We start from the raw sequence: 14,230 nt of genomic DNA, 5'->3' as shown, positions 1-14,230 counted from the left end.
TCCTGCCTCCACCTCCCAAGTAGCTGGGACTATAGGCACCCACCACCACACCCAACTGATTTTTGTATTTTTAATAGAGATTAAGTAATTTTGTATTCACATTGTGAATAATTTTGTATTCACAATGTTGGCCAGGATGGTCTCGATCTCTTGACCTCATGATCTGCTCGCCTTGGCCTCCCAAAGTGCTGGAATTACAGGCATGAGTCACCATGCCTGGCCCACCCACCAACTTTCTCTGGCTCTGACACCCTGTGCACCCTCCTCTGGAATGTCCCTGAATAGACGCCCTCTCCCCTCTGCTCAGTCTCCAGAAACCGGTACCTCAGACTCTGGTAAAGTCCTCCTCAGTCGGCTTGGTTTCTGATGCCCTAGCTGTCTCCGGGTTATTGCAGATGGTGCCCCTCCTTGTGGACCCTCTTCTTGCCCTGCTCAGCCTTCGATAGGCCATATCAGGCTGTCTCCCTATGGCGACACCCCCTCAGCCTTCGTGGTCTCTGACACCTCATGCAGCCTCTGTGGCTCTCCCCACAACACCTACCTTGTTCAGTCCCAGCTACTGGCTTGTGGTTTGAATTATTCAAGAAGGAAAGAAAAAGGAAAAGGAAGAAAATAACATAGAAAAGAAAGAGCTGTTCTTTAATGTTGATTTTTTTGTACATTTTTCCTTTTTATGGCTTATCTCAAGATTTCTATTTTATTTGCCCTTTGTAAAAGTAATAGATTTGGTTTGTTGATTGGATCTGTTTTCCCCCAAATTAATCCATTTCTTCTTTGATCTTTATTTTCCCTTGTTCTTGCATTCTTTAGAGTTTACTTTGTTATCCTCTCTCTCGATTTCAATTGAACACTTTTATTTTCATCTTTTTTGTTTGTAATGAGTGAATTTAAGGTTATAAATTTTCCTTTATGTACCACTTTAGCATAATTCCATAAGTTTAATGGATAGGACTTTTGTTGACATTTGGTATCAAATATTATCATTTTGATTTTCTTTTTAGCCCATAAGTAGTATAACAGTTTGCTTTTTACATTCCTTTTATAATGGAGAAAAGTTACTTATGTGTCATTTTATTGTTGACTTCTACGTTTATTGTATTTTGGCAAATAGTATAATCCATAGGATACTAGTTTTCATAATCTATTAAGCCTAGTTTGCATATAGTATTTGACCAGTATTTTAAAACCTATTTTAACTGGGCGTGGTGGCTCATGTCTGTAATCCTAGCACTTTGTGAGGCCGAGGCAGGCAGATCACCTGAGGTCAGGAGTTTGAGACCAGCCTGGCCAACATGGTGAAACCCCATCTCTACTAAAAATACAAAAATATCCGGGCGTGGTGGCACGCAGCTGTAATCCCATCTACTCAGGAGACTGAGGCAGGAGAATCACTTGAACCTGAGAGATGGAGGTTGCAGTGAGCCAAGATTGTATCATTGCACTCCAGCCTGGGTAACAGAGCGAGACTCCATCTCAAAAAAACACACAAAAAAACCCTCCATATTTTGAAAGTGTTTGAAAACAAAGTTTATTCTCTCTCTATTGGGTATATTTGTCTGTGTGGTCACAAACGTATGTGTAACATAAATGTGTGTGAATAACATGATTAACATGTCATGGTAATCATGTTATTCACATATTGTGTAGCTTTAACAAGTTTTGTATTAGTTTTGGAAAGTTTTAGTTAATATAAGTTTTGTATTAGTATGTTAGTTTCCGGCCGGGTGCAGTGGCTCACATCTGTAATCCCAGCACTTTGAGAGGCCGAGGCAGGCGAAGCAGGCGGATCATGAGGTCAGGAGATTGAGATCATCCTGGCTAACACGGTGAAATACAAAAATACAAAAAATTAGCTGGGCGTGGTGGCGGGCGCCTGTAGTTCCAGCGACTTGGGAGGCTGAGGCAGGAGAATGGCATGAACCCAGGAGGCAGAGCTTGCAGTGAGACGAGATCTTGCCACTGCATTCCAGCCTCGGTGACACAGCGAGACTCTGCCTCAAAATAAATAAATAAATAAATAAATAAATAAATAAAATAAATAATTGGTTTCCCACTGTAATTACGTCAAATTTGACAACTTTATAATTTGAGGCTATATTACTAGGTGAGTACAGATTTATCATTGTTTTAGATTCTTGATGGATTTTTAAATCATTTTATCCATATGAATGACCCATTTGAGTTCAACGAATTCTTTTCATATTAAGTTGTTTTTTGGAGAGATATATAATATTTGTCTTATATCTCTTTTCCAAATTCTTTATGTTTCAATTTTGGGGTAGTATTGTTTTAAGTGTCTCTTACATACTATATCTAGATATATTTTAGTCTACTCTGAGAATTTTTAAGAGTCAGTTTAAAACCATTAGCTGTATTACAACTGCAAATATACTTGAATTTATTTCTTTTATATTATTTTGTGTTTGCAATTTAATATTATCTTCATTTCTCTTCCTATTTCCAATTGTGTAGGTGAAGTTTTCTTTGTTTCATTTCCTATTTGTTTAAAAAGTTATATTTTCTGGCCTGGTGTGGTAGCTCCCGTGTGTAATCTCAGCACTTTGGGAGGCCGCGGCAGGCAGATCACCTGAGGTCAGGAGTTTGAGATCAGCCTGGCCAATGTGGTGAAACACCATCTCTACTAAAAATATAAGAATTAGCTGGGCGTGGTGGCGAACACCTGTAATCCCAGCTACTCCTTTAGGCTGAGGACAAGAATCGCTTGAAAACAGGAGGAAGAGATTGCAGTGAGGTGATGCCACTGCCCTCCAGCCTGGGAGACAGGAGACTCTCTCTCAAAAAAGTTTTATTTTCCATTTCTATATTTATATTCTATGTTCTATAATTAAAGAGTTAATGAAAATTTAAGATGTGTTTTTTTCTAGTTAAAGCTATTCTGTACCTCAATCTTCCTCACAAATATGACAAAATAGTTGAAATACTTTATTTTTTTTCACTCTCATCTTACCTTCTAACTTCCAAGTTTATTTCCCAGCTCATAACTAATGATACTCAATTTTGTAATAATTTTAAATAACAATACACATTAAGATTCACTAATATTTGTTTACTAATTTCTTTGCTTACCATTAATTCTTCACACACACACACTATTTATTTTGACACAGGATCTGACTCTGTTGCCCAGGCTGGAGTGCAGCAGCGTGATCTCAGCTCACTGCAACATTCACCTCCAGTTCTCCAGCGATTCTCCCACCTCAGCCGTCCCAGTGGCTGAGACTAGAGGTGTACACCACCGTGCCTGGCTAATTTTTGTATTTTTGGTAGAGACGGGGTTTTATCATGTTGGCCAGGCTGGTCTCAAACTCTGAGCTCAAAGAGATCTGCCTGCCTCTGCCTCCCAAAGTGCTGCGATTACAGGTGTGAGCCACCATGCCTGGCTACCACATATTAATTCATTCTTTAGACCTCTTTTTTTTTTCTCTTGATAGAATCCATTCTAAGTTGTTCTGTCAATGCAACTCTGTTTAAAACATGGCCTGTATGAAGTTGTCAGGAATCTGCCCCAACACTTGGATGATTCTTCAGCTGGATATAAAATTCTAAAATCAGAGTAACCATATACTGACTTCCAACAGTCCACATCTCCAAAGGTACATGTAATCTCAATCAGATTTATGTTTTTTCTTGTGTGTTCTCTAATAACTTTTGGGATCTTTTCTCTATTCTGTACCATTAATTTCAGAAGTTTCACTCTGTGTAGGTGTGAACCTAAAATATTTTTCCTGCTTCTTCTTGTTTTAATTTCCATTCTTTATCACTTGAAGAATTTTAAAGATACTTATCCTAGGATACTTTTCAGGTTGACTTCATCTATTTCCTTTGGTGTAAACTCTTCCATTTGCTGTTATTCATAATGTTTATCTTCTTAAACATTTTTAGGATTCTTGTTTTGTGAGCTCACATTCTGCACATTTATTCTGTGGTTCTCTTTCATGGAAAGTCGCAGCCTGTTTCCCACATCCACGCCAGGATGCATTTGGACTGTTATGCTCAGAAAATGCTCCTGCATAGTGATATATTTCCTCCCCTGTGTCTGCTAATGGCATGACCTCACTCACCTTCATGTACAGGGATGATACCAGAAACCATGGCCACTGCAAACCATGGCCACCGTAGTTCCTTAGTGGCCTTGGGAATGGTGCGAGGCTGTTCAGTTAGTCTCTGTTTACAGGAGTACTGTGTTTCCCACCCTGAGCTCCAGGAAGATAGTGTTTATTGGGACTGCATTCAAAGAGATCTAAGAGATCCTGGCTCCGAGTCCTGAACTTTCTGCTTGGGATCCATGCCCTGTTCTCCCAGGCGAAGTGATTTTAGTCTTTGACAATTACCAAATACCCCTTTGGTTATGTTCTTGTTAGAAAATAGTCACTTTTCTTCTTTTCCTAAGGAACTATGTATTTGCTAGTCTTGAAATTTTAGAAATCATTCCCATTTGGAGAGTGGAGGGTTTAGAATATGTTTCATCTGCCTTTATAATTATATATATTTTTGTTTTATTATTATTATTATTTTATAGAGATGAGGTCTCACTATGTTGCCCAGGCTGGTCTCGAACTCCTGAGTTCAAGCGATCTTCCCACTTTGGCCTCCCTGAGTGTTAAGATTACAGGTGTGAGCCACCACACCTGGCCTGCCTTTATAAATATTATTATAGAGTCTTTAGCCTAGAAGAAGCTGAAATTCTTTCCAGTGAATCTTGTGCTGTGGCTATTGAGGTTTACTGTGAAAAAAGAGCAGAAAGACTTGCTTCTGTGCCTGAATACTGAAGAGGATTGTAAAGGCCAAAGGCCTTCTTCCTTACAAAGGAAGAAGTTCAGGGGATAGGATGGAGAATGCGCATAGCAAGTTGCTCCTGAACTTAGTCCTGTAATAAGTCCGCAGGACAGAAGGTGCCAGGGCAGATAAACTAGGATAGGAACTGCTATCCTAGTTTATATGGAGTGGAGTGATTTAGTTTGTGTGGGGTGATATGGTAACTAGGTATATGAATACATTCCTCATAGCACATCACTCCACACAGCCAACTCAAACTCTGTGGCCTGAAGGCAACAATTCTGAGTATATTCTCTAGTCCCCGAATTCAGTCTCCCTCAGTCTGTGAATTGCAACCTCACCTGCCAAATGTCTGTTAGCACTTGAGTGGGACCATCACCAGCCTGGATTTGAGAGCTCACCTGGCAATTTCTCCAGCCATTGTATCATGGAATCAATAGGTTACAGGGTCTCCAAGACCTCCCATGCCAAAGACTGAATGCAGTCTTTCTATGGGGTTATGAGTACCCCTTCCCTGTGTAGTCTAGGAGACTGCTGGAAACTTGGTGTGTGCATGGGTGCAGAGGGTGGGGAGAGAAATTCCTATACTTGTAGGACAAAAATACTTTTGGAGCCAGAGAAAAATACCTTTGGACACCCTGGACTGGGAAAGATGGGATGATTTCATCCCTGCTACATTGTCACTCTCTGTCATCTACTCTCTTCTTCACCTCCAGCTCATAATGGCTGGGTTCCCATAGGATTTTCCATTGTACACACCTTAGTCTGTTTTGTGTTGCTATAACTGAATGCACGAGACTGGGTTATTTACAAAGAAAAGACACTTACTTCTTACAGTTTTGTAGGTTAGGAAGTCCAAGGTTGAGGGGCTGCATCTGATGGGGGCCTTCTTGCTGGTGGGGACTCTGTCCTAAGGCAGCTCAGGGTGTCACATGGCAAGAGGACAAGAAAATGCCAAACTGGCTTTTGTAACAGATCCACTCCTGTGATAACCCATTAGTCTACTAATCCACGAATAGGTTATACCATTTATGACAGAAGAGCAAATGTAACCCAATCACCTCTTAAATACCGCATCTTCAACATGACTCTTGGAGGAGGCAGACATTCACACCATAGCATGAGGCTGTAGATTTCTTCAAAACAACCTCTGCCTTTGTTTTCTAGAAGTGGAGTTTCCAGAATCCACTTGTTCAAGGATGCTGTCTCCTTGACTTAGCCCAGTATCACCTTTTGGTCACCTTTTTCGTCCTGGTGCTTTATGGACTCGATCTGATTGGTTTCCAACCCACTACCGTATCTGACTCTGCTCTAGGTGTTTCCTGTGATCTCTGGGATCCTGATCCACACCACTCAGTTCTGGCCTCCTAAACTTCATCCCTGACCCCACCCCAGCTAGGAAGGATGTGTGGATATTTCTTTTATCTTTCTGCAATGATGACCTTTTGGAGAAAAAGGAAGCAGGTAAGACAAACATTGCTTTATCCATTATGTATCAAGCACTGTGCTTGATAATTTACATTATCTTTACCCTTTCAACCAATACTGGAGAAAGATGATATTAACCTTTAAAAGATATCAAACATGCTTGGCTTTATTTCCCAACAAGTGTGAAATGATTAAGGTCCTATAACCTGATTAAGATATCAAGATTTATTAATCAAATTTTTAAAACAAAATTTGCATTTTATTTAGATTGAAATGAATTATACAAAGTTTATTTTCTTCACCAAAAATAACTGCAATATTTTCCATGTTTTTCTAGATATGCCAAAACACTTATATTTGTAGGTTTTCTGGGTTTTGCTTATAAATCAAGATGAGGCAGTAGGTGAGTCATGAAAAAAGACACACACAAAAAAAAGATAAATGAGTTGTCAGTATCCATGGCCTCTGATTCTGTCTTAACCATGAAACAGAAGTGTTCAACATGTATTTACTAAAAAGCTTAGGAAGATGTAGGCTCCACAAAGGAATATAAACAGTAATAACTAGATGTGGAACAATAGCAGGCTCTTCCATTCAAACTTTAACTGTCACTTGTTCCTTTAAGTTAATTTGTGAAAGACAAAAATCTACCCTGGAATCCTTGCTTGGCAAGCTCACAAGCTTCTCTTTCTCTGGTAATTTATTGTAACTGTCCAGTATAGATTTTTAACACACTTAAAACTCCTATTAGTCAAAGGTCAATTGCGGGCTTCAACACTTTATAAAATGTATTTCTTCCTCTCACACTTCTTCAAAATATGTTTCTTCAAAGAACTGGTAACTCAACACCTGAGCAGAGATCCACAGTGATAATAAATGCTGTGTCTAAAATGACTTCACAATTGCAGAGTGCCACCTGCAGAGATCATGCGGAAGTGAAAGATGGCACTTTCAATGTACTCTTCTGGAAGAACAGACAGGTCTTCAAAGCATGAGGGTTCAAATGGGCGGTTTAAACAGGTAGATTATCAATGGCTAATGTATTCAATGGAGGCCTATAGGCAAAGATATTAAGTGATTAAGACCTACATACACCTTAAGGCTTTTCTTCCAAATATCAAATATAAGAAAGACTATTTTTAAAAGTCTCTTAGGTATTTTCCATGGTTTCTAAATTATCTGTGGGAAACTCTGATTTACTTTTACAGAATTTAATATATGTGTCCACCCAGGAGAATGGCATGAACCCGGGAGGCGGAGCTTGCAGTGAGCGGAGATCACGCCACTTCACTCCAGCCTGGGCTAACAGAGCGAGACTCCATCAAAAACAAACAAACAAAAAAACAAAAACGTGTCCACCAATAAATCCAGGTCATGTTTTCTATCAAAATTTATGTTAATCTAAGCCAAGTTACTTGACCTTTGGTCTGTCAAAGTATTCCTCAAGTATGCTTTAAGATGCTTTCGTCCATTTTCATACTGCTCATTCTCAACCTTCATCACAGGAGGAATACAAGGGACCTTTGGCAATAGGTCATTTAGCATACACATTAGGAAAAAACTTGATGTCAGGCAGGTGGAGGGCTTCATAAATGGTGGACAGAGCTCTGTGTCTTTCCCCGTTTCCATCTGATTCTCCAACAATGAAGCTCGGCTGAGAGCATGTCGGGATTGGGTAGGTCATTTCTATACATGTCAGCCTGGTGTTTCTCCGACGTATTGAATTGGAGGTGTCCCATGACTGAGGGTACCAGAGATAAGCATTTAAGAGCTTTGAGGTGCTGTTCTGAGATTACATCTTTAAGTTCCTGAATAATGTGCTCCACAGTTGGGACACTTAGGATTTTTTTTTTTTTTGAGACAGAGTCTCGCTCTGTCACCCAGGTTGGAGTGCAGTGGCCGGATCTCGGCTCACTGCAAGCTCCGCCTCCAGGGTTCAGGCCATTCTCCTGCCTCAGCCTCGCTAGTAGCTGGGACTACAGGCGCCCACCACCACGCCCAGCTAGTTTTTTGTATTTTTTAGTAGAGACGGGGTTTCACCGTGTTAGCCAGGGTGGTCTCAGTCTCCTGACCTCGTGATCCGCCCGTCTCGGCCTCCCAAAGTGCTGGGATTACAGGCTTGAGCCACCGCGCCCGGCCAGGATTTCTTTATAGTAACTCTCAGAGGTTAGCTGAGATTCCAAGTTACCCTGGTAAGCTCTGCAAAATTTCCCAGGGAGTTTCATTTGAATATCAAGTTTGGTTGCCAAATTTGTGACTTCCTCAAACCAAAATTCCTGATAAACTTCAATATTCTCCATCACTTCACCGCGTGAACGCAGTACTGCAGTCAAGCTACCGGCTGCAAAGAAGACATCAAAGGTTTGCCCCTGGAGATTTTTCCCAAAGGCTCTTGTAAAAGATAGGGCATTTTTAAGAACAGCAATAGTAACAATGAAATCAAAATCTGTTACTGCACTGTAGAGTACAAATGCTCGGCCAGCTACACAGTTATTCCATCTAATATTTGTGTCACTATTTATACCATCTAAACATAAAACAAATGCTTGCAGAAGTTCCACTAAAATTTCAAAAACATCATGCCTGCCTGTCCACTGAGAATGGCAGAGTTCCTTCAGTTCTTTATCCCTTTCTTTACTGTTCTGAAAAAAGAACAGAAATTACATTGTCAAATTCTAAAAGCAGTTGTGGTGATTGATGGAAAAAAAGAACAAACTCCCTCAATTGTTCCTAACACAACAGATACTCCCATAACAGGTACTGATTTTACCAATCACATATTTAAGACACAGGAAGAGCAGAGTGGGTAGATAGCTTGGGGATATTTCTCTAAAAGTCTAGAAGGAACAACTTCCATTTTGGAAGAAAATTCAGTAGACACAACGTAAGCTTGGCCATGACAATACTCCGTATTTAATCCCCACTTCTCAGCTATCGTAGTGTGAAATTTCACAGCCAAAATTTCTGCATCAGCTTCATAAGGCAGGAAGCCTGCAAATTCCCCTCTTATTTTATGAGACTCATCAACAAACCTCAACGAGACTCATCAACAAACCTCACCGACACAAGTAGATGCCCTTCCCCTACCATGTCCATTTCATCGTCAGTGATAATGGAAAAGAAATGTGAGTCTCTCACTTCCCTTAGAGTTTATTCCCGAATACAGCTCTCACAGATCTCTAGCATCTGCCTCTGCTGTGTTTTTTTTTTTAACAAAACAACGTGTTAACTGCTCTTGTCTCAAAGCGCTTTCTCAGGACCCCTTGACCACAATTTATCCAGCACCCCAGCACTACGTGAACGTTATCTGGAGTAAAGAGACCTTCTGGGATTTCATCGGCCTCATGTCCATCCAGAAGTATGTTTTGCTTTCCCATCAGAATCAAGATTTCAAACAGAGATTTTAGGTATCCTTTGTTTTCCTTCTCTTCAAGGGTTAGAGGTAAAATGTCCTCATCTGGCCCTTCACCCCCTTCTTTGCTGGGGTTCTGAGCATTGCTGTTGTTGGTTTCTTTATGTTTTTGTTCCTGTTCAGAAGGTTCATCAACAATCCTTTTATTCATTTTCTAGGTGGGTTGTTCAAATGACTGGTAAGAGCAAATATTGTTGGTATTGCATTATCTCATAGAACTGTCCTATAAGGACTAGTTCTACAGATCCTAGACGTCTCAAAATGTTGGACACCTCACCGGTCATGTTTATTTAGCTGATCCGGTGTTTTATCTTCTAAGTCTGCTCCCCTACAATTCACCCACTTCTGGCATCTGGTCGGGTCCCTCCGCAACCTGACGAAGGCCAGGTCTGACTGCGTGCTCTTCCGCGTGCACTTCGGCGGAGCGCAGAAGTTCTGCATCGTCGCCAGCCCGCCCGCCAGCCTGCCGGCCCAGCCTTCCCCTCCGTCGGGGCCGGGGAGGGCAGCCAGGACGGCCATCGGGCCGGGGACAGCAGCCAGGCCGGCCGGCGCACTGGGGAGGGGCGGGTGGACGAGAAGCCTCGAGGAGGGGCGCCGTGGTCAGAGGCCGGGCTGAGGACGCTGCTCCACAGCGCTCTGAGCGGCCGGGAGGGCTTACTGCTGCCACCGCAGTCTCTGCTGCATCATCCTACCCGCCTGGGATGCTGCCGCCTCCTTCCTACAATGCCTGTTAATCAATTTTTTAATCAAGAAGTATTCATGTCTACCCAGCCTCTAATGACCTTTTTGAAAATGAAGTGGTAAACACATTACACATTTCAGCTCCAAAAACTCCTCAAAATATCTAAGGGCATCTGCAGGTTTTCTTCTCATCTGATTTTTAAATGGAAGCATCTTATGTTTGATACATCATTTGATGTCTTTTAATAAATGAGTTCTAGAGCACAACATTTTCAATAAAAAGTACAAATGTATGGTTGTACAATAAAATGTATAGGATACCTATTTGTGTATGTGTGTGTAATACATGAATATAGTTCCTCTCTTCTTTATGTTCTTTAAATTCTTCATTATTATGCACTATTTCTTAAAATGGCTTAGGGGATGGATTGGTAGCTTTGGCTGTTTCCTGCTGACGTTTTAGAGGGTTACTAAAATGTGCAAAGAGGTAGTCACAGACCACAGTAAAACAACTAAATATTCAATGTGCTCTTTCAAATGTGTATTTAAGGACACAGAATCTTCTGTGTGGAGACAATCCGTGCATGCAACTAGACTAAATTCGTGCTAGCAGCCAAGACTTGCCTCTCTCAGTAGACCAGAATTATTCATAAACCATCATGTAAAGAGAAGTGAGCAGCCAACCAGGAGAACTAAGGGCACAGCTGTGAGTCCTGAGTAGCAAGATCAAGTCTCACACTGCTCATTACGAAGTGGGAGGGTTTCTGCCTTCGTTTATTTTCGGACACAGCTTAGATAAGGTTGCTGGCCATATTTCTGTTATTTTGATTCAAGCAGAAAATCCTGTGCAGATCCACGGAACACATTATTGTAACATCGCTCAGAGGAGAAATGGGTCAATGCAATTTAGAGGATGAAAATAGCTCTGCAGTGTGAGTGTAGAAACTCTGGTTTATTGGAGGATAACTTTTTTGATGGTCTCAAAGTTAAAAAAAAACTTAAAAACAATTTTTTTAAATAGAAACTTGAGGGATTTTTATTCTGTGCCTTATAGATCAAATGGTTTTAGCACGGGGTGGGAGGCAGATGCCAAGAGCTTACTGGAGTAAACTGCAAGGAACTCCAACACTTTTCTGTGCTTCTTCTGAAGTACTCTTGCTTTGTATCTGAGTCTTGTCTACGCCACATTAAATGGAGTCATTAGGCTTGAGTAACTTGAGTAACTTTTTAAATTGGGGATTCTTGACTTGGGGATACTTGCCTGAGGGTTTCTCTTTTCTGCTGTTTTTTTTTTTTTTTCTATGATTAAAATGCCAAGAAGGGGAAATTTTCCATGATTTGGAATTACCAGGAAGGACGGACTTCTAAGGACTGATGGCTTGTGAAAGATAACCATTGAAACAACCAATTGTATTTGTGCAAGGCTTATTGTTTAAACACCATACTCTTCTTATAGGATTATTGTTTCCCTTAAAAGAATGTTTCTACTAACTAGAGTTTTAATCTAACTTCAGTGCTGTCTGTCCAAGACTGTCCTAAATTAAGTGATTTTAAGGAATACGGTCTATCAATTTAATTTACTTGCATTTTATGGAATCTTCTTCTTCTTCTTTTTAAACATGAGCATATAATTAAATATCTCCTATACTGTTTACAGTGTTTAGATTATAGCTTATATATAAATTTCTCCTATCAAGTCTCTTCCATTATGTGACAGTTTTATTAAATAACCAACAGACTCCACTGCTGATTTATCACGAATGATAGTAAATTTTTTCAGAATTTAAATTTATCTACAGTAAGTAACAGGCATTAATAACTTGGTTTCTTTTTTAAATAACCAGAGTCTGCAATGCCTTGGTTTATGCAAAAGCAGACAAGTCAGGCCCATCTCCTGGCTGGGTAACCTTTTTTTTGCCACTGATCCAGCCCTTAAACTGAGTCACGTTGTTTACTTGGGGTCCATGGACGAGCTACAGAGATTAGTCTGTGAATGTCCTAAAATACAGTACAACTGTGAGTTTCTGTGAACTTTCACATAATTTTTATCAAAAGAAATTTGTGGTAGAATGGATAGGTGGGCAGTATAGTGTGCCCTGCAGTCAGACTGCCTGAGTTTATATGATGATGGGGTTTGTGAGTTCTATTCCGAAATATTGAATATTTTAAGCTGAAGAAATTTGAGAAATGGCAGGTTCAGGAGGGACTCTCTGACCTTCCCTTGAAGCAGGTCATAAGACCCTCCTGTGAGAGATACTCTCCTTATATCCAGAGAAATGGAGCATTCTTCTCCCTGAAGATGGAGGGGTGCTGAAGAGAATCTGAATGAACAGGACTTGCTCAGTTTCTCCTGGTTTACTGTCCTTAGGGCCTATCTCTTTGCCCTATCACATTTTCCCACGAGTCTTCATCAAACCTAGTATAAACACTCAGGTTTAATCATTTTTTAAGGTATTCATTTCTTAATGAAGCCTCCCATGTCACATAATACTTTTTTTTTTTTTTTGAGACCGAGTTTCACTCTTGTAGTGCGGGCTGGAATGCAATGGCATAATCTCAGCTCACTGTAATCTCCACCTCCTGGGTTCAAGCGATTCTCATGCCTTCACCTCCGAAGTAGCTGGGATTACAGGTGCCCGCAATCATGCCCAGCTAATCTTTGCATTTTTAGTAGAGACGGGGTTTCACCATGTTGGCCAGGCTGGCCTTGAACTCCCGACTTCAGATGATCCACCTGCCTCGGCCTCCCAAAGTGCTGGGATTACAGGCGTGAGCCACCGCACCTGGCACATAATACTTCCATTACGTAAATTTGTATGATTTTCTGTTGTTAATCTGTCTTTTGTTACAGAGCCACAGCTAAGATCCTAGAAGGGTAGAAGCAAAGATTTTTTTTCTTCCATATGATCCCAATCCACTACTTAGCTAGGTGACTTCAAACAAGTTACTTAACCTCTCTCTGCTTCAGTGTTCTCAAAATTGCAGAAATGATCTTATAGGACTGCTGCGATGATTCAATGTGAGAATTTTGATGGCATGGAAAACTCTTAATGAAGTGGCAGGCACTTAGTAAGCATCACTAAATTTTACTAATTACATCACACAGTCAGCCTTCCACATCCACAGGTTCCATAGCTTTAGATTCAAGCAACTGTGGATGGAAAATATTTGAAAAAAGTCAAAAATAAAAATAATAATTCAACAATTAAAGTTATATTAATTAAAAATACAGTATAACAACTATACAGCATTACATTGTGTTAGATATTGTAATAATCTAGAGATCATTTAGTATGTGGGAGGATTTACATAGGTTATATGCAAACACCACACCATTGTATATTAGTGACTTGAGCATCTGTGGATTTTGGTGTCTGAGGAGGTCTAGGAACCAATTTCCCAGGGATGCTAAGAGGTGACTGTATTCTCAAAATAATCTGTAACCTCCGAAAAGTTAAGAGGCACTGACCTATGATATTTTTAGAATTGTGTTTTGAAGAACAAATCAGTACCTGATTTAATAAGTCACACTTAAGCCTAATTCGAACAGAAATAGTAGTTTGCAGAATACACAGATACATATTCATCACGAGGCAGAAAGCCCTTTTAAATAGCTTTGAAAATGTGGAAGGTCAATTTGTGGTGTTCTTCCATGGGAGAAAAAGAATCTACCAAGTCTCAGGTGAGCCTCCAAAAAAACTTCCATCTGCCCCTGGCTTCTGTACTATCCAAGCGTGTCTTGAAACCCTGAAAAAAATTTCAAGGTGACAACCTAAATTTAACTCTGCGGTTGTGGGTTGTGGATTTCTCAGCATTTTCTTTTTTAGTTAGCATAGAAGTCAAAAGTTACAAAAGCAATGAGATTCTGCATCTTTTAATGAAAGATAAAACAACAATATAAACATACACAAA

At 40.3% G+C, this 14,230-nt stretch overlaps 1 pseudogene; it reads right to left on the bottom strand.

Annotated features, from left to right (window-relative positions):
- Positions 1-7,375: 7,375 nt before the first annotated feature.
- On the bottom strand, positions 7,376-10,132 carry LOC108512514 (52 kDa repressor of the inhibitor of the protein kinase-like; annotated as a pseudogene).
- Between the last annotated feature and the right edge of the window lie 4,098 nt (positions 10,133-14,230).

The sequence above is a fragment of the Rhinopithecus bieti genome, unplaced genomic scaffold (genome assembly GCF_001698545.2).
Source record: "Rhinopithecus bieti isolate Rb0 unplaced genomic scaffold, ASM169854v2 scaffold_28016, whole genome shotgun sequence".
Classification (NCBI taxonomy): Eukaryota; Metazoa; Chordata; class Mammalia; order Primates; family Cercopithecidae; genus Rhinopithecus; species Rhinopithecus bieti.
Note: the sequence above shows the minus strand (reverse complement) of the source record. Positions and strands in the feature narration are given on the sequence as shown.